Here is a 20,638-nt window from a genome sequence, read left to right on the forward strand (position 1 = left end):
TCATAGTTACTAGGCATGTCATCAAAAAGAGAACACACTCAGGAGTGCAGTACCCCCCCCCCATGCTGCACAGTAGTGTCAGCAATTAATTCACCTGGTCTGGGAAGAAAACCCACAACCTTATTCCCCAAAGACAAGTATGCAACCTGTTGCACCACTAACCCTGCGCAACACAGCTATGAAACTTTAAGACTGACATTGACAGACTGTAATCCTCAATGATTTACCAAAAAAAAAAAAAAAACATTAAATTAAAGTAGGCATGGCAGGTGTGCAGGTTTAAGGCACTTGCTTGCCAACAGTCAAGGCTCATGGTTTGACTCTGAGCAAAGTCACTCAGTTAGCCATCTCCCATCCCCCAACGAGAGCATTTTAACCACAAACATCTTGCTGCACTCACTGTTTTGTTTTAGCTTGCACACATACTTTGGTTGCTAGACAATATCTTAAATCTCCACCATGAATGGCTTGGCATCTAAAATTGTTGACTCTAATATCCCATCCTAAATCAAATCTCCCATGGTTTACATTACGACATTTGTCCTAATGTTGAGGTTTCTGGGGCTTGCTGTTCTTTACAGAAGTCTCTACAAGGTATTTCTGTATTTACAAAAATCTTCAGGCTTGTATTATCTATGGAAGATTTTTCTTTTTTTATCAGCCCCCCCTCAGGATCTGGATCCGTCTCTGTTAACGAAAAGGGTGTGGCCCCAACCCTGAGACCACAACTGCTGCCAGCACTTGAAGTTTCATTTACGGCTTCACTGGAACTTGTGCTGAAATGGGGAGTGAATGAAACCAAAATGAAAAGGCAGAAAAGGATGGCAAGGAAGGAGTGTCTTGTCACCTTGATACTAGAAGAAGAAGTGACAAGAAACAATTCCTGCTGAATTTTCAGAAAGGTTTTCATAATGCTCTCATAACTGTCCATAGTAATAGAGTGACTGATAAAAGAATTCAAAGATCTAGCAGAAGATAGTTTGAAGGGAGACTTCCTCTTGAACTCTTAGTCTGAATGAGATGAAACACTTTCTTGTCTGACCAATTTTACAGGAGAAGATTCCAAAGCAGTAACTGGGAGCTTTGAAACCATTTAAGCAGGCAGCATTGTGGAAGAGGTCTTCTACTCCTAATTGCATGTAAAAAGAGCAAAGGAAAACACTCCAACAATATAAGCCCTATCACTTCTATGGTACTTTATTCTCTGACTTTTTCATGGTCCCTATCTTTCTGTTTGGGTTTTGTGGACTTCCAAGGTTAAGGGTCAGTTCTTATTATAAGTGGGATTGACCCCAATACTAAGCATGATGTCAAAACTCCTTTAAGTGGCTGTGTAGCTACCGATCAAAGTTTGTAACCATGACTTGTTTCTCTAATTATGCGATGGTTAAGGGATGCACAAATATCACATCTCTCATTAATATTAGGTTTTCCAGACAGATAATACACAAGGTATATCTATCTTGTGGCCATATCTATACGTAAAACCCAACTTTCCATAGCTAAAGAACATTGAAAATAGCACACACCAACCACAGTCACCAATCATCCCTTTACACAAATGTTTAAGTGGTTTACATTGTTAAAACAGGAAAAAAAAAAGTTATGCACTCCCCATAACATTCCATGTTTGTTGTCCATCTCACCTTCATTCTTGCTGTTTGGGTTCAGAACCGAGCATTGGTTCTGACTCGGCTTTTACTAAAGCCAGAGAGTTTCCACTAGTTCGAGGCAATGCCCTATCCCATCATGCCTAGGGAGTATTACCCAGATCTTGTTTGCAATAATTATGTAGAGTAACAGCTACATACATATATACAAAAAATATCCATAACACACGTGACCCTTTGGACTAAGGAAGAGAAAACAGAGCAGATGAGTTTCACCTCCAATCAAAAAACCTCTTGATCCTCCAGAAGCGAAGATGGGGGAAGGAGGGTGGGATGCAATAATGAAAGCAAGATGGACAACAAACATGGAATGTTATGATGAGTACATAACTTCTTTATGTTATGTTGCCCTGTCTCATCTTTGTTCTTGCTGGTTGGGACAGCGTCCCTAGCACCTTCTTTCTTGGGTGGCTCAAGGGAACAAACTCTTCAAAACAGTGGATCCAAAGGATCCTCATCTACTTTGTAATGAATGACAAAGGTATGAGGCTTAACCCATGTCACTGCAGCACAAATTGAATCCATAGGTAACCTAGCCTGAACAACAGTCGAGGTTGCAATAGCTCTTGTTGAGTGACCTTTAATTTTACAAGCAGTTGTCTACTCTGAAAAGTGTATGAATAGTTAATAGTATCCATAAGCCATTTTGAGAGAGTGAACTCTGATATTGGAGCACCCTTCTTTTTAATCTGAGAAGGATACAGATAATTGATCAGATTTCCTGAGCTCCTTTGTTCTGTGTAGTTAAAAATGTAGCTGCCTATGCACATCTGACTGATGAAGTTTATATTCTGCCCTGTTGCCATAGTTCGGGAAGAAAACAGGTAGATCAATGGAGTTATTCAAGTTAGTCTCAGAACAAACTTTGGGTAGAAAGGATGGATTAGTTCTAAGGGAGACTCTATCTTTATGGAAAACTAATTAGGGAGGGCGTATGGATAATGCTTAAAGTTCTGACACCATCCTAGCTGATGTGATGGCCACCAAAAAGGCTATCTTCCAAGTTAGGAACTTCAGATGACAAGAAAAAGCTAGTTCATATGGTGGTAGGATTAAGGTGGATAATATTAGGTTGAGGTCCCAAGGAGCTGGTGGTTCCTTGATTGGAGGCCTTAGCAAAAAGGCACCTCTTAGAAAAGCCTTGCACAGTCTGTGAGACATTATTTTCGATCCCATATCTCCTATGTGATAGTTGGATATGGTGGATAGTTGAACTCTTATGGTAGCTGCTGCTGCCCCTTCATTAAAAAGTTCTGCCAAGAAATCTAAGATGGATGATACAGGGGCTGTGAAGGAGTCAATATGATTGATGGAAGCGCAACAAGAAAATCTTTTCCACTTGCTAGCATAAAGTTTCCTAGTTGTAGCCTTATGGCATGAAACCAGGATATGTTTCACAGTAGGGGATATATGTGGGAACCTGACTAAGACTGGAAGTGGAGCAGCCAAGCTGTCAATTTGAGGGTTTGGATCGATGGATGGAGCATTCCCAATGGATGAGTCAGGAGGTCTGCTACAGGGTCCAGAATCCATGGCTCCCCTTGTAGATGGGGCCAAAGGAAGGGGTACCAAATTTGATGAGGCCAGTAAGGGGCTATGAGTATTAATCTGTTTGGGAATTAATGGAAATGGAGGAAAAGCATAAAGAAGACCTGGGGGCGAATTGTGTAAAAGTGCATCCCTTGGTGACTCCCCCAGAGGGGGTATCAGGGCAAAGTAGCTGCTGCATTTGGCATTTATGGACATGACAAATAGGTTGCAGCGAGGCTGGCCCTACTTGTGAAAAACTTAATTCGCAATTTCCTGTTTCAGAGACCACTCGTGAGGCTTTAGAATAGCTCTGCTTAAATTGTCCGCTATTACGTTGGATTTCTCTGGGATATGTGTTGCTATCAAAAAGTGTTGGGAAGAGACTGCCCATTGCCATACTCTTTGAGCCTCTCGATACAGAGGGTAAGATCTAGTTCTGCATTGTTTGTTTATATACCACATGACTAATGGATTGCAATCTTTCCTAGTGGAAATGCTTGCAACACCAAGAGCACTGCTCTCATCTCTAGGACATTGATATGCAAGTAGTATTCACATTCCTGTCAAGTTCCTTGGACTGTGTTTCCCAGATGATGTCCCCCACCCCATCTGGGAAGTGTCCGTGGTCACTGGAGCTACTGGTTGTGGGAGAGTGAATGGTCTGCCTAGGATTACCTGGGTGGATTGAAGCCACCAAATGAGGTCCCTCCTGCAGGAATTTGTAATGATCTTGTGGAACATGGGCAACTCCTACATCAACCACTGAGCAAAAATAACCACTGGAGGACTCTCAAGTTTAGACATGCAAGAGGTACCAGAGTTATCACTGCCGCCATGGTACCCAGAACCTTTAAGACAATCTTTGCCTATACTTTGTTTTTTTGCAAGCCGATTGGACACTTGATGATGCAGTGTTTGTAGCCTGTCTTGAGGAAGTTTTGCTACCATGTTGTTTGTATTTAAGTCTGCTCCTATGAATGTAATATATTGTGATGGCAAAAAGGCAGATTTTTTTGAAATTTATGGTGATACCCAGCTGTGAACACAGGTGAATAGTGGTGTCTCTTGCTTTGATTAGTAGATGCTCGGTGGTGGCGGTTAGGAACCAGTCATCCAGATATGGAAACACTCGGAATCCTAGATGTCTCAAGTGAACCTAAAATGAACCTCAGATTTTTTTTGAAATTTATGGTGATACCCAGCTGTGAACACAGGTGAATAGTGGTGTCTCTTGCTTTGATTAGTAGATGCGGAACCAGTCATCCAGATATGGAAACATAGATGTCTCAAGTGAACCTAAAATGAACCTCAGATTTTTTTGAAATTTATGGTGATACCCAGCTGGGAACACAGGTGAATAGTGGTGTCTCTTGCTTTGATTAGTAGATGCTCGGTGGTGGCGGTTAGGAACCAGTCATCCAGATATGGAAACACTCGGAATCCTAGATGTCTCAAGTGAACAGTGACCACTGCCATGCATTTGGTGAACACTATGGGGATTGTAGTGAGACTAAAGGGCAGAGATCGAAACTGATAGTGACTGGCCCCCAGCCAAAAGTCTAGGTGATTCCTGGATCGCCTGCCCATTTTTATATGTTAGTACTCATCCTGGAGATCTATTGAGCACATCCAATTGTCTTTTCTCAAAAAAGGAAGTACTGACTGCATTGTCACCATCCAGAACTTTGATTTTTTTATGGACTTGTTCAGCCTGCTGAGATCCAAAATGGCCTCCAGTCCCCTGTCTTCTTTGGACCTAAAATGAACCTCAAGTAAGTTCCAAATCCAATTTGGTCTGTGGGAACATCTTGGATGACTCTTTTTCTTAGCAACCTTTGAATATCTTGGGTAGCCTGATCCCTCTGGCTGTGTGGAATGTCCGGGATTGATCTTTTTTCTAATGGTGGGGAGGAAAAGAGAATGTTGTTGCCTCTGGATATTATCATCTGTATCCATTTGTCTTGTGTAATATTTAGCCAGGCATTTTGGTATGGCGACAATCGACCCCCGACTGCCTCCAGAGGTGGACAGGTAGGCCTCCTTTCAGGAGCACTGGAAGGGCCTACCAGAGAATGTATCTCTGTTGCCCTGGTTTTGCGGACCCCCTCTGCTGTGAGGTCAGTGTCTTCCACTATTGCTTCCCCCTCTGCCCCTGGGAGAAGATTAACCACATGCATCTGTGAAAACTCTTTGGGACTTATGGAACCGCATCTTTCCTCCCTTCTGGCCTTCGGGATAAGGCCTGGTAGGGAGGGAGGGAAAAATGTATTCCCATGGCAGAAAGAGTCCTACCCTCCTTCTCACACCTTTTCAGAGTTTCTTTCACCTTTGGGCCGAACAAAGACAAGCCATCGAAAAGGGTGTTGATAAAGGAAGACTTGAAGGGCTCTGTGAACTCACATAGGCGCATCCTGGAATGCCTCCTTAGGGAGATTCCTGTACCCACCACCCTATTTGATCCATCGGCCGCATAAGATATGAACCTTATGGAAGAGTTAACTACAGAGTTTAAGGTAGCAAGCTGAGTGATCACCTTGTCTGTAACCCCAGCAGCTGTAAAACCTTGGAGGGTATCACCTAACTCCTTCAGGAGATCCCTCTGAAGTCTAGTGAAATGAGTCAAGTATTTCAGCAACCTGAGTGTAAAGGCTGCTGATGAAAATATTCACTTTCCGTATCTGCCCATCATGCGAGATTCTTTATTTGGTGGATGGACAGATGTGGAAGTCTCAGAAAATTTCTTTTTGGTGGCTGCCACCACCACCATAGCATCTTCGGGGACACCTTTGGACAAAAATTCCTTATCAGAGGAAGCAGTAATAAACTTGTTGGGACTCCTCAGATTGGGTTTCAGAGATTCTGGAGAGACCCATACCTTTCGACTGGCTACAATGAGGAGCTGGTCTAAAGGTGGGGTCACCCAAGAGGTGAAGGGATGAGACCAGAAAGCCTCCAGGTACACAGACTCATCTTCAGAAGGGTTGATGAGTTTCCAGCCACTTCTCTGTTTAAGGATCTCTAGGATGTCTGCAAATGAAACATCCTCAGAGGGCGACCACGGGATCCCTTCTGAATCATCTAGGTCCATGCCAGAAGTGACAGACTCCTCAGGGGAGTCTAGATGTTTCCTCTTGCATGTTCTCTTCTGAGGGATGTCTTCAGAGGGATACTCTGGAGAGGTTTTGGAAGAGATGGTTTCGCCCACTGGGACATCCTGAGACTTTGGGTCTCTATGCCTGTGAGGGAGGGATGGTAGACAGACTCTGGCACTTTTGGTGGAAGAGAACTTGGATCAGAGAGTGGAAATGACTGGGGTGACAGCAAACTTTTCATGACCTTGAAGGCACCACGATCCCATTCAGAGGGAGCCCCCAGCTACGAAGAACCAGGAGACTGCCCTTGAATCAAGGCCATAGGCTCCGAGGCCGATGTAGGCCCTGAGCTGACCAGCGCCAATGCCCCGAGAGGTAGTTTCAGATCAGACAGCTGTTCAACCTGACACTCCCCTCTGGACCTGATGGGTGAGCATCGGCCCCTAGACTGCTTGCCTGAGGATGGCAAGGAGGAAGTCGGAGCAGAGATCGGGACTGAAGATCCTGGTCAGGTCTTGGTCCTGAGGGTTCCACTACTATCAAATGCAAGCCCTCCAGCTCCAAAGCCACCACTTGCATAGGAGGATGAATTTTCACTGGCGTGGTGATGGTTGTTGGAGCCAATTCCAGTCTAGGAGGGCTCGACAGGATCTTGGCCAGTGCCGGTGTCCATAGTAGTCTGTTAACCACCCGCTCCATGTTGTCGTCATTGGAAAGGCTCCTGAAAGACTAATAGGATTGAGCCAAGGATCTGGATGACTGCAGAATGGGTGAATGTAGTACAGACAAGACTAGTTCCAATATAGAGGACCGGCTCTGACTACGACTATCGGTTCCGAAAAAGTCAGTGGAGCCAAAGAGACAGATTTCTCGGGGCCGACAGCCTTCAGGTCCTTGGTCGATTCTTTTGCTTGCTTCTTCGCTGGTTCAGATGCTGGTGTGGAGAAAGAAGCTCTTTTCAAAGATTTGTCTGACATTTATGATTGAGAGGAAGAACTCTGTTTTCCTTCAATAACCTCAGAAAAAGGGACTTTGAGAAGACCTCTTGCAATGAGCTTATTTTTTCTTTACTGTAAAACTCTAGAGCTAAACCCATAACAAACAGCACAGGATTCCTGTAGGTGGACAGCACCCAAACAGTAGATGCAGCTGGTGTGTCCATCTGTTAAAAGTCATTTTCTGGGTAAAGCAGTCACACTTTTTGAAGACAGAAGTCTTCAGTTCTTTACCATTCTTAGACATGACTATCAGCATTTTAAGCTAAGATCAAAACCAAGTTATACCAAAACACAACAAGGTCTTTGCTACTAGTAAAACGATGGCAGTCAAAAATAATGAAAAGCCTTATTTATTGTCGTTAAAATGCTTTTTGTTTACATAAAATAGCAAACTTCATCATACATTAAACAAACTCTATGCTACTACCATTTAAATAGTTAAAAATTGCCACCAAATCCATTCATAAATAGGAAATGATGTAAAACTGGAAATTATGTAAAACTACCATAATTAACCCATTTTGCAACTTAAAAATAGCAATTGAATATAAAAATATATAGAATATATAAAATATGTATCAAATATTAAGTAAACAAATATAGAAAATGTGTATGCCAATGTGAATGAAACAATTAAATTAAATGAAATTAAACCAGCAACACTTTCCAATGAATATAACCAACATTATTTGTTAAAATGCAACCTGATGCATCTAAAAATAATAAAAAAAAAAACGGTTTGGTTATTTGTTTATTGTATATTTGTTTAATGTTTATTTAATATTTGATACATATTTTATATAGTATATATACATATATATATATATATATATATATATATATATATATATATATATATATATATATATATATATATATATATATATATATATATATTATATATATATATATATATATATATATATATATATATATATATATATATATATATATATATATATTCACTTGCTATTTTTAAGCTGCAAAGTGGGTTGATTATTGTAGTTTTACATCATTTCCTGTTTATGAATGAATTTGTCGGCAATTTTTAACTATTTAAATTGTAGTAGGGTAGAGTTTGTGTAATGTTTGCTATTTTATGTAAATGAAAAGTGCTTAGTGACAATAAATAAGGCTCTTCATTATTTTTGACTGCCATTGTTTTATTATTTTTCATCAGTCTGTCTAGTCTTGGGGTGGAAAGGTCTTAACTACAACAAGATCAACTTACATAAAGAACAAACTACACCCTTTTTTTAAATAACAAACATACCACAACTGTAGAAGGAGGACCACAGGAGAGGTTTCTAACTTAAATGACAATCTCTTCTGGTAAGAGGAGAAGTCTCTAACTTAAATGACAACTCCAAAAAGAGGAAAGAATGAAAAAAAGGGAATGGAAAGCCCTCTAACTGAAACAGGCTGATTCAAGGAGTCCTCTAACTTAAATGAACTCTTTGTCAAAATATGAAGAGAAAATACAACAATAAAAACAGTAAAATGGAGTTTGGTTATGAGACAGGATAGGAGAAAGGCCTATTGAAAGACGACGGCCGGCAACACACAAAAAATACAGCAGATCGGGCAAATTTGCCTGAGAGAAGTAATACTAACACTAATTATTCTCAAAACAGTAAAAAAGACAGCAATTATGATGAAAAAATGAAGAAACATTTCTACTTAGCTTGGAGCGTAGTAGGAAGCAACCCGATCTAGTTTAGTGGCAAATGAGATCTAGGTAATACTCCCTAGGCATGATGGGATAGGGCATAGCCTTGAGCCAGTGGAAGCTCTCGAGCTTTAATAAAGGCTGAGTTGGAACCAATGCTCGGTTCTGAACCCAACAAGCAAGAATGAAGGCGAGATAGGACAACATAACATTATAAAACTTTAACTATAATAAGTAGAATCATCAATACATCCTAAATATTTCTTAAACAGCTTTTATTTTTAAATAACCAAATGATATGAATAAATCACAAATTCAGTAATTTTCAGAGCACATGAAGTATAGTTGTTAAAGTTTGTCAAGTGAAATAGCAAGGCCGAGGTAGAGAGTAGAAAAGTATGAAAGTGCTTAGAGAGGCAAAAATTAGAAAGGCCTGTATTGTTCCATCAACTGAAATCAAGAAAACACACTAATTGTGAATACGAGCAAAATAATTCAGAAATAAAAAGCACATTTTCTCATAAACACAACTTTTGAAATTCTTAAGTAGCCTGGCACCATATTTCTCTCGTGTGAACCTCTAATGCAGCAGAAGAGCTATGGAAAATAATATAGTTGGCCAAGAATTTTGGGTGATGGGGAGAGACTAGTAGCCAAAGAAAGTTTTAGATGCCAAGCTCAATGCATGTCTGCAGTTTCAGTCCAATTGGTTGAGGAGGATGGACCTTAGTCTACCAACTCTTATGTTATGGCTGTAATACATAAAAGTGACATTGCTTAATGTCATTACAGTACTTCATGACTCTCTTCCTTCTTATCCTACTGAGTTTTCATAATGACAGCTGTGATTACAGAATTGTTTTTAGCTTTTTAATTTGCAACTAATTGAGTTTCTATGCTGCTGACTGAAGATGGTACCCATTTTTCCAGATGCAGAATTTGGGAAGATGATTCATCCTGTTGCAGTAGTGTGGTTGGTCACACAAAATACTAACTATAAAAAATATTACCACATGTATCTAAAATGTAACATCAATAGATCCTTGAAAGGGTGTAACAATGTGAAAAATCTACTTATTCTCAATGACTGAGCAATGTTCATCCCTGAGCCCAGATGCACAGTCTCACACGCACACTCCCAGCTTCTGGTGCAAATAATGAGTCAAATTACAAAAGGCTGTAGCTGACAAGTTTGCAAGAAATAGAAAACAGAAACAAAACTAGCATTTATAATGTAAATAAATGGTTAAGCTTAACTGAACAAAATTAAGTAATGTTTGCATTTGAAATAAAAAAGGCAAGAGATGGGACTAACATTTTAAGACTGTTTAAGTGAATTTGATTTTCTTCTTAAGAATGAGTGATTCCAAAATTAGTGAACAGTTTCTGTCACAAATTATCAGTAACACCACTGCATGAAACACCAAACTGCAGAACAATGACAAAATGTTTTTACAGAAACCCAATGCATGGGGCTTCCTACACCCCTTGGCTAAAGTATGCTAATTCTGTGATTGTGCAACCGAACGAAAATGAAGAAACACCCTAAATGGGTGAACACACTACACAATGGCCTTAGTCAAAGGCAAAGTCATTTAATGCTTGCTAATAGAAGAAAATAAATACAACTATTTCAAAGACCTAGGTTAACAGAAAAGAATAAATGCAATTGTCAGAACACTAGACTAACTCAAAAAATGCATACCATGGAAGTCTTTAAAAAATAAATTAAAGTTATATACTCTCCATAACTATGGACTTGTGTTGTCCATTTTTATTCTTCCTTAATGAATGGGTCTTGGATCCAACTCAGCCATTATCTTTTAGATTCTAGGATCCAACTTTTGAGCTCTTCGCTTTATTCATAATGCCCATTACCACTATATTATCTCAGATCAAGTAAGTTGTTTCTAAGTATGCCTTAGGGCATACATAGCCATAATAATAATAAGAAACAGTACAGGTACACAATAAGGCTCAAACTGGAAACGGTGGTTCCAATGCATCTCCTCAGGTCAATCCCAAAGGATAAATATAGGGGGAAGGCAGGTGGAAAGTTGAGGAAGAATGAAAATGGACAACACCAATACATAGTTATGGTGAATATATAACTTTAACATCTGATGTTGTCATTTTATTCATTCCTTAATGAATGGAACAGAGTTCCCAGCTATGATAATCTTGGGTGGCCCTCATGGAAGGATATTCCAAAGAACCACAGAACCAAAAGCAGCTTTGTTCCTGGAGATGGTATCCAACTTGTAATGTGCAATAAAAGTATGAGAATTGGACCAAGTGGCCCCAGCACAAAAATTATCAATGGAAGCCCTGGACCAAAAAGCAGATGATACAGCCATGGATCTAGTTGAATGCACTTTTGGAGGTTTAGGTAATGGCAATCCTCTCAGAGAATAAACAATGGAAATACACTCTCTTACCCATTTGGCTAAGGTAACTTTGGATACTGGTTTTCCCACCTTGATTTTAGCAAAGGAAACAGATAGTTGATCAGTTTTTTCTAAAGTCTTTTGTTCTATGATGGCAAAAATGAAGTCTATGTATATCTAAAAGATGGAGCAGAGCATGTATTAGCTCTTATTGTCAAATTTGGAAAAGAAGACTGGCAAACTGATTACTTGATTTATATTTGACTTGGATGCCACTTTTGGCAAAAAGTAAGGGTTTGTACATAAAGTCACTCTGTCTTTTTGAAAAATCAAATAAGGCAGTTTTGAAGAGAGTGCTTGGAGTTCATAAACTCACCTCATAGATGTAATAGTAAGAAGAAAAATTGTTTTCCAAGAGAGAAATTTGAGATCAGACTTAACCGAAGGCTCAAAAGGGGAGTGATTTAAAATTTGTAATAGAACATTAAGATCCCAAGGTGGAGTAAGATCCTTTACTGGAGATCTAAGCAGCAGAGTACCCTTAAGGAATGCCTTACATATTTTAGAAGAGGCGAGTGGGAAAGTATTATGTCCTATGTGGTAATCAGAGATGGCTGTGAGCTGAACTTTTATAGTGGAGAAACTTGCACCACCTTGAAAGACTGAAGCAAGAACTTCTAACATAACAGGAATTGGAGAAGGAAAAGGATCAACTTTCTCTGATTTGCCCAATAGGAACATCTCTTCCATTTACTTTTATAAATTTTTATTGTAGAAGGTTTCTGGGATGAAAATAAGATTAGGTTTACTGAAGAGGAAAGCCTGGACTGTCAAGCCATCACTGGAATTGGAGAAACCATGTGGTCAATTTGAGGCCTTGAATGTCCAGATGAATCATCCCTGATGGATGTGATAATAGATCTGGACTGGGATCCCATATCCAAGGTGGACATTGGAGATGAGACCATAGAAATGGGAACCATACCTTCTGAGGCCAGAAAAGGGCAAAGAGGATTACTTTGCTCTTCAGCCTCTGGGCTTTCTGGAGAAAATTAGGTATTAAAGGGAGGGGAGGTTGAGCATAAAGGAGACTGGAGGGCAAGCATGGACTAGAGCATCTCTCGGTGACTCCTCCTGAGGGGAAATCAGGGTAAGGAAGCTGCTGCCCTTGTTTTTGAAGATAGAGGCAAAAACATCACAGCAAGGTTGAACCCACTGATGAAAAATAATCTCTGTCACTGCATAACTGAGAAACCACTTGTGCGGCATCAGGATAGTCATGCTCAGTTTGTAAGCTAAAACGTTGGATTTCTCAAGTAGGTACATTGCTACAAGAAAGCAGTTGGAAGAGATTGCTCACTACTAGACTCTCATTGCTTTTTGGCAAAGGGGTAAGATCTGGTGCCCCCTGTTTGGTGATGTACCAAACTACTGATATAGTGTCTAGCTGGATAGCAATTGTTCCTAGAGGGAGAGCTTTCTGAAAGGCCTGCAATGCTAATAGGACTGGTGTCATCTTTAAAACATTGATATGCAAATTGGTCTTTTCTGGGGACCATGTGCCATGAACAGTCCATTCTAAGAAATGCCTCCCCCCAACTAGGAGGTATCCATGGTCATTGTGGCCTTCGGGTGAAGGAAGGATAAAGGGACATTCCTGATCACCAAAAATAATACTGGAACTGGTACCAAACACCAAAAACTCCAAATCCAAATGGAAATAGTACCACAGACAAAGCAAAATAGCTGGCTCAATGATAGATCCAAAAAACGGTTTAATAAACAGTTCAAGCACATGTTGTGGTGTTTAAAAAAAGTAAAAATTCTTCTAAAATCTCATATGTGCCTGTCCATAAAATATAAATATCATCCAAAAACCTCCTGTACAGGCTCCATTGGCCTGGGTATATAGAATTAAAAACATATTCCTCTTCCTATTTAGCTAAAATAAAATTGGCATACATAGGGACACATGCTGGTCCCATTGCCACTCCTTGTATTTATTGGTAAAATTCACCTTTGCAAAATATAAAATTTTATTTTAGCACTAAATCAATCAAGTTCAAACATAACAATTGGTCATTTTTAGCGAGTTCACTATCTTCAAAAATAATTTGTTCTAGTATTTTTATCCCTGCCTCATGGGGGATGCTGCTAAACAAATCAATGACATCTATTGTAACAAACATTATGTCTTCACTGTATAAATTATCTTTAAGTTCCCTTAAGAAATCCCATAAGTCCCATAGGATCGTTTTCTTTGTTAACCACAACTTCTTAAGTTTTCCATCTACAAACTTTGCCAAAGGTGAAGTTTTAAAGCCCTCTGCTGACACTATGGGCCTTAATGGTGTATCTATTTCATCCTTATGAGTCTTAGGTATTCCAAACATTGTGGGAATTCTTGGCTTTTCAACTTTCAAATACTTGTGTATTTTTTCATCTATAAGCCCTTCCCATAGCATATCATCTAACATAATGTCTATTTTTATATGCTATGTTAATTTCATTTTTAGAGACATTTATATATTTATTAGTGTCCTTCAAAATGTCATTCCAGTCTTCCTAGGAAATGTGACAGTCAAACCAACCTTGTAATCGTGAATTAAAATTAATCTCCATGATCTACCTAGGTTTCATCCCTAGACTTCTTCAGAATACTACGCTACATTATCTTTAGTTCTGTTAAAAAATGTTTTCTTTGGAATTTAAATTTGCCCTATATTTTGCTTTAACATATTCGTTTCTAAGTTTATTTTCCACAACACATTAAAAATTTTTTAAGTGAGAATGTATGGGGGGGTTATATGTACTTCTTCAAGCACATGTTGTGATTGGAACCCTATTCTGGTGTGGAAGAATTATGCCTAAATTTATTTTTCTAGTAAATACTTTGAGGTTTATTAAAACTTTGTCCAGATCTCCTTTCTTCTGAGATATAAATTTAAGGCCTTTAGACAGGAGGCTAAAATGCTCAATGGTTAAAATGACATTGCTAAAATTATAAATACTAAAACCATCCTTAATGAATTAGCTTTCATTGTTCTCATCTACTTGAATAACATCACTTGTTCTGGGGTGGGGTCTATGTACAGGTTCTATACCTAATACCTCACTCCCCCCCCTTTCCAAAGAAAATTTTGCTGCTGATAATTATTTTTATTCTTTAACCATTTCGATCTTCTCAATTGTGGATATTCCAAGAAGTCATCCAGGTCTACAATATTTTCACCTGCATGTGCATTTTCCTCAATAATTAAATCCTCATGTCTTATATAATTAACCTCATCCATCCCATCTTTATTTCTAACTGTCCTAGGTTTTGGATAATTAATGTTGTTCTTGTACTCATTAATATCCCTTTCTAGTTTTTTAACTTCCTCTGTACAAGCTCATTACATTTCTCATCAATTCCTGTTCTAATATTATAATACATTTCCTTCTCTGAAGCTATGGAAAAATGAGGTCATTTTTTATATGTTCATTTATTTCTTGTATTTCCCTCTGAACATTTTCTTTCACTCTTTCATTATCTTTTATCAGAGCTCCAATAATATCTAATCCACATCTGTTAAAAATTTCTATGAGTTCCTTGTGCAGTAAACGTCCACATTCAACATTACTGGGATATTTCCAAACTGGTAAACCCTTAGGTACTATACCTTCTGCAATACATTGCCTTAAATAAGCCTTTTCAATATATAACATTCTGCACTTTAACATCAATTTTGACATTTTATCTAACTTCACACTGTAAGAATCAGTCATTGGTGGCACATTACATGCACTGTCAGTAAATTTAGACAAAAAAGTCACTTCTAACCATTCTTTTAAGTCCGTTTTACTTGCCATGTTGTGCACACTCCCAGGTGGAATATTTCCTACCTCAAAGCATTTACTAAAAAAATAAAGTTTAGGCATAATTCTGCCATACCGGAATAGTGTTCCAATCAAAACATGTGCTCAAAGAAGTATATATAACCCCTCCATAAATTTTGAATGTGTTGTGGAAAATAAACTTAGAAAAGAATATGTTAAAGCAAAATATAGGGTAAATTTAAATCTTCTTCTTCTTCTTCTTTTGGCTGCTCCCGTTAGGGGTCACCACAGCAGATCAACTGTTTCCATTTCTTCCTGTCCTCTGCATCTTGCTCTGTCACACCAACCACCTGCATGTCCTCTCTCACCACATTCTTAAACCTTATCTTAGGCCTCCCTCTTTTCCTGTTACCTGGCAGCATCATCCTTAACATCTTTCTCCCAATATACTCTGCATCTCTCCTCAGCACATGTCCAAACCAACGTAATCTTGCCTCTGGCTTTGTCTCCAAACCTTCCAACCTGGGATGACCCTCTAATATACTTATTCCTAATCCTGTCCATCCTCGTCACACCCAGTGCAAATCTTAACATCTTCAACTCTGCCACATCAAGCTCTGACTCCTGCCTTTATGTCAATGCCACTATCTCCAACCCATATAACATAGCTGCTCTCACTACCCTCTTGTAGACCTTCCCTTTCACTCTTACTGGTACTCATCTATCACAAATCCCTCCTGACACTCTTCTCCACCAACTCCATCCTGCCTGTACTCTCTTCTTCACCTCTCTTCCACACTCACCATTACTCTGAACTGTTGATCCCAAGTACTTAAACTCATCCACCTTCGCCACCTCCACTCCCTGCATCCTCACCATTCCTCTATCCTCCCTCTCATTCACACACATATATTCTGTCTTAGTCCTGCTGACCTTCATTCCTCTTCTCTCTAGAGCATATCTCCACCTCTCCAGGGTCTCCCCCACCTGTTCCCTACTCTCACTGCAAATCACAATGTCATCTGCAAACATCATAGTCCACGGGGACTCCTGTCTGAGCTCATCTGTCAACCTGTCCATCACCACTGCAAATAAGAAAGGGCTCAGAGCTGATCCTTGATGTAATCCCACCTCCACCTTAAATGCATCCGTCACTCCCACCGCAGACTTCACCACTGTCTCACTACCCTTGTACATATCCTGTACCACTCTTACATACTTCTCTGACACTCCCGACTTCCTCATACAATACCACAACTCCTCTCTAGGCACCCTGTCATATGCTTTCTTTAAATCCACAAAGACACAATGCAACTCCTTCTGACCTTCTCTGTACTTCTCCATCGACACTCTCAGAGCAAACATTGCATCTGTAGTGCTCTTTCCTGGCATGAAACCATACTGCTGATCACTAATCATCATGTCCCTTCTTAACCTAGCTTCCACTACTCTTTCCCATAACTTCATGCTGTGACTGATCAGTTTAATCCCTCTGTAGTTACTACAGCTCTGCACAGGGCAAATTTAAATACCAAAGGAAAAAATGTTTTAACAGAATTAAGACAGAACAAAGAAATTAGGGTAATGAAACCCGACAAGGGAGAGGGGATTGTGATTATGTACTCCATCACATATGAAGGGAAAATTAATGACATTTTGAAGGCCACTAATAAATATATAAATGTTTCTAAAAACGGAATTAACATAGCATATAGAAAAATAGACATTATGTTAGATGATATGCTATGGGAAGGGCATATAGATGAAAAAACACACAAGTATTTGAAAGTTGAAAAGCCAAGAATTCCCACAATGTCTGGAATACCTAAGACCCATAAGGATGAAATAGACCCACCATTAAGACCCATAGTGTCAGCAGAGGGATGTAAAACTTCACCATTAGCAAAGTTTGTCAATGGAAAACTTAAGAAGTTGTGGTTAAAAAGGAAAACGATCCTAAGGGACTTATGGGATTTCTTAAAGGAACTTAAAGATAATTTATACAGTGAAGACATATTTTTTGTTACAATAGATGTCATTGATTTCTTTAGCAGCATCCCCCATGAGGCAGAGATACAAATGCTGGAACAAATTATTTTTGAAGATGGTGAACTCACTAGAAATGATCAATTGTTATGTTTTAACTTGATTGATTTAGTGCTAAAATATAATTTCCTATTTTTTAAAGGTGGATTTTACCAACAAATACAAGGAGTGGCAATGGGAGTGGCATGTGCCCCTATGTATGCCAATTTGATTTTAGCTAAATGGGAAGAGGAATATGTTTTTAATTCTATATACCTAGGCCAATGGAGCCTGTACAGGAGGTTTTTGGATGATATTTGTATTTTATGGACAGGCACATATGAGATTTTAGAAGAATTTTTACTTTTTTAAACACCACAACATGTGCTTGAACTGTTTATTAAACCAGCTTTTGGATCTATCATTAAGCCAGCTATTTTCCTTTGTCTGTTGTACTATTTTCGTTTGGATTTGATGTTCCTGATAAACTTCATTGGACTGCATCCACCAAAGTAGGGAGTCTTTGCAGGCTTGCAAAATTTTTATAAAATTTTTCAAAGGGTACAAAAGCACAGACCATTGTACTGCCAAGGTCCATTGAAGAACTCTCATGTGAAGGTGAACTGTAGGTAAGAGGGTGATTGCTGCAACCATCAAACTTAAGGCTTGAACAACCAGTCTTGCTGAAGGAGAGGGATGCTCTAGAATCTGTCTGACATGCCGTCTTTGGGAATGAACTCTGCTTTGGGGTAAAAACACAAACTGATTTGACAGTGTTCAGATGAGCTATACGAATTCCAGAATTTGAACTGGTTGAAGATGGGACTTGGAAAGATTGATTGTGATCCCTAGGAATGGACACTTCTACAGTAAGTAATCTTTGGCCTTCTCTAGGAGATGCTTTGTTGGTGCAGAAAGGAGACAGTTGTTTAAATAAGGAATCACTCTGAATCAGTGCATTTTGAGATGAGCTGCCACCACTGCTGTGCATTTGCAGAACACCCTGGAGGCTGTGGTAAGAGTAAAGGGCAGGGTTCTGATCTGGTAATGAATGGCTCAAAGCTGAAAGCACAGATATCTTTGAGAGCACATGTTTACTTTGATGTGAGAGTACGCATACTGAAGATCTATAGAGCACATTCAGTTGCCTTTCTGTAGAAGAGGCAGAATGGACTAAACCATGACCATCCAGAACTTGGAGTTCTTTACAAATTGATTTAGATGACTGAGATGCAGAATAGGTCTCAGGTCCCCTGCTTTCTCTGGCACTAAAAAGAACATTGAGAAAATTCCAAATCCTGATTGGTCTGGTGGGATCTTTTGGACGACTGTTTTTCTACCAGCTTTTCAATTTCTAGAGCTGCCAACTCCCTCTGATTGGATGGAACATCGATGAGACATCTCTTTTGCAGGCACTTTGTGAAAAGGGATTAAAATATTCTCTGGATATAATCTTTTGCACCCAAGAATCTTTTGTAATGGCTGTCCAGGCATTTAGGTGCAAGGATAAGTGCCCCCCATCTGCCTCCAGAGATGTATCAGAAAAAAATAGGAAGTTCCAGAATAGGAACTGCCTGGAAGGTCTTACAGGTTGGCTGTCCCTGTGGAGTACAGTAGAGTGACAAGGCCCAGAGCTTAAATCCGATGAAGGAAAAGGGATAGGATATGAGGATATGAGAGTCAAAGAAGTCCTTGGATGGGAAAAATCTATCTCCACTACCTTGAAGGTACAGTGACCAGGAGAAGTAGAAGCCAACCTCATTGGAGCCAAAGTTCTCAGCTCAGCTGATTCTCCACTCCTCCTGGATCTCCTCTCTGAGGAGGGAATCAGACCTGAGCTGTCCAGCGCCAAGGGTCCAATGGGAAGCGATGGCTCTGAAAACCTTGAAGTCAAAGTCATCCTCCCTGGACCCAGTGTTGATGCTTTGGCTCCAAGACTCATCCTGCTCAGTGGGGATCAACACCAAACAGGTCAGGGAAATGGTAGGAGTCGAAGAAGAGGGTGTTCTTTGGATCAGACAATTCAACTGTTGGTACTCTGGGATCTGATGGCTCCAAAACTACAGGTCAAATAGGAGGAGTTACAATCTGTTGCGAAGGTGGTTGAAGGCGCAAAGATCCAATGGGAAATGGCGCAGGTAAAATCCCCATCTGGATCTGTGCTTTAAGGAATTTCCTCATCATCCTGTCCTCATCTGCCTCAGAACGACTTTGGTAGGTCCTGATTGAGGAACAGGTAGAGGGAGGATGAGGCAACTTTCTAGGAGTCTTGCATAAAAATGGAGATCTCAGCCTAGGAGACACCAGCTCCAGAAAAAAACAGGGACTCCAGATCAAAGGAGATTTGGAGACTATGACTGTCGGATCCAGGGGGTGTTGGATTGAACACTTTTTTAACTTTAGGAGATGGCTCCGAGACTAGAGTGGATCTCAGAGACCGTGCAGGAAAGTGCTCCCTATGCTCCCTAGGCTCTGAAGATTTCTGTTTGGAGGATATTTGAGCCCCTGAAGTAGAAATTGGAAGAAGAAAAAGCAGGCAAAAGGCCTTTCATGACCAACTTATTATGTCTGTCACCAATAACCCTCAAATTAAATCCAGAACAGTTTTCACAAGGCACTTCTAAATGGGAAGGGCCTAAAGGGCAGCTGAAGAAATAAGTCCAGGACCAAACACAGCTTCTATGAAACCAACTTTAATAAAACAGACTTAAAAAAAATTAAAAAGGTTAGCACTTTCATGCCTTGCAATAGGCACTTCATCAGACAAACTAAGAACAAGCACATATATCTTGTATAGCAACACTAATTAACTAATCAATGAAGCAATTTGCAATCTTTAAGCAATGGTTTCAAGGGCACACACCCATTCAACCCTGGATACTATTTTTTACATGTTTTTTGTGCAGGACCTTTACTGCCTAAGAAGTAGCTGTGTTTTACGTAAGGGCCTAAAGGACATTAGAAATAGGTATTGTATGCCCACAGGAAGTGCACTTTTTAAACCTGGAAGGTTTCTCAGCCATACTAACAATAAACAGTAGACCAGATATGAATACCTAATTAAAGTTTTTTTTTTTTTTTAAACAGGTAGAAGGAAAGTTTACCAACAATGGTAGCAAAGACTACCTTAGAAAGTAAGGTAAAGAAAGCTAATACCAACTATAGTAAAACTATAGTAAAAGAAATACATTTAAAAGGTACAGAAAAAAGAATAGAAACACTACCAGGAGTAAAAAGAGGAAGGATAATCTAAAGAAGTAATATACTAAAACAAAAAGGAGATAAAATCTATTTTTTACTCACAGAACCTATCAAAGGCAGCCCAAAGCAACAAACTAGATCTGAGGTAATGTAGCAGTAAGGGGCATTATGGGTAAAAGGAGGAGCTTGAGAGTTGGATCCAGGAATCTAAAAGAAAATGGCTGAATCAGATCTGAGGTTAGATCTG

This window comes from Protopterus annectens, chromosome 1.part2, assembly GCF_019279795.1.
Source record: "Protopterus annectens isolate FY-2018-M chromosome 1.part2, PAN1.0, whole genome shotgun sequence".
In the NCBI taxonomy this organism is placed as follows: domain Eukaryota; kingdom Metazoa; phylum Chordata; order Ceratodontiformes; family Protopteridae; genus Protopterus; species Protopterus annectens.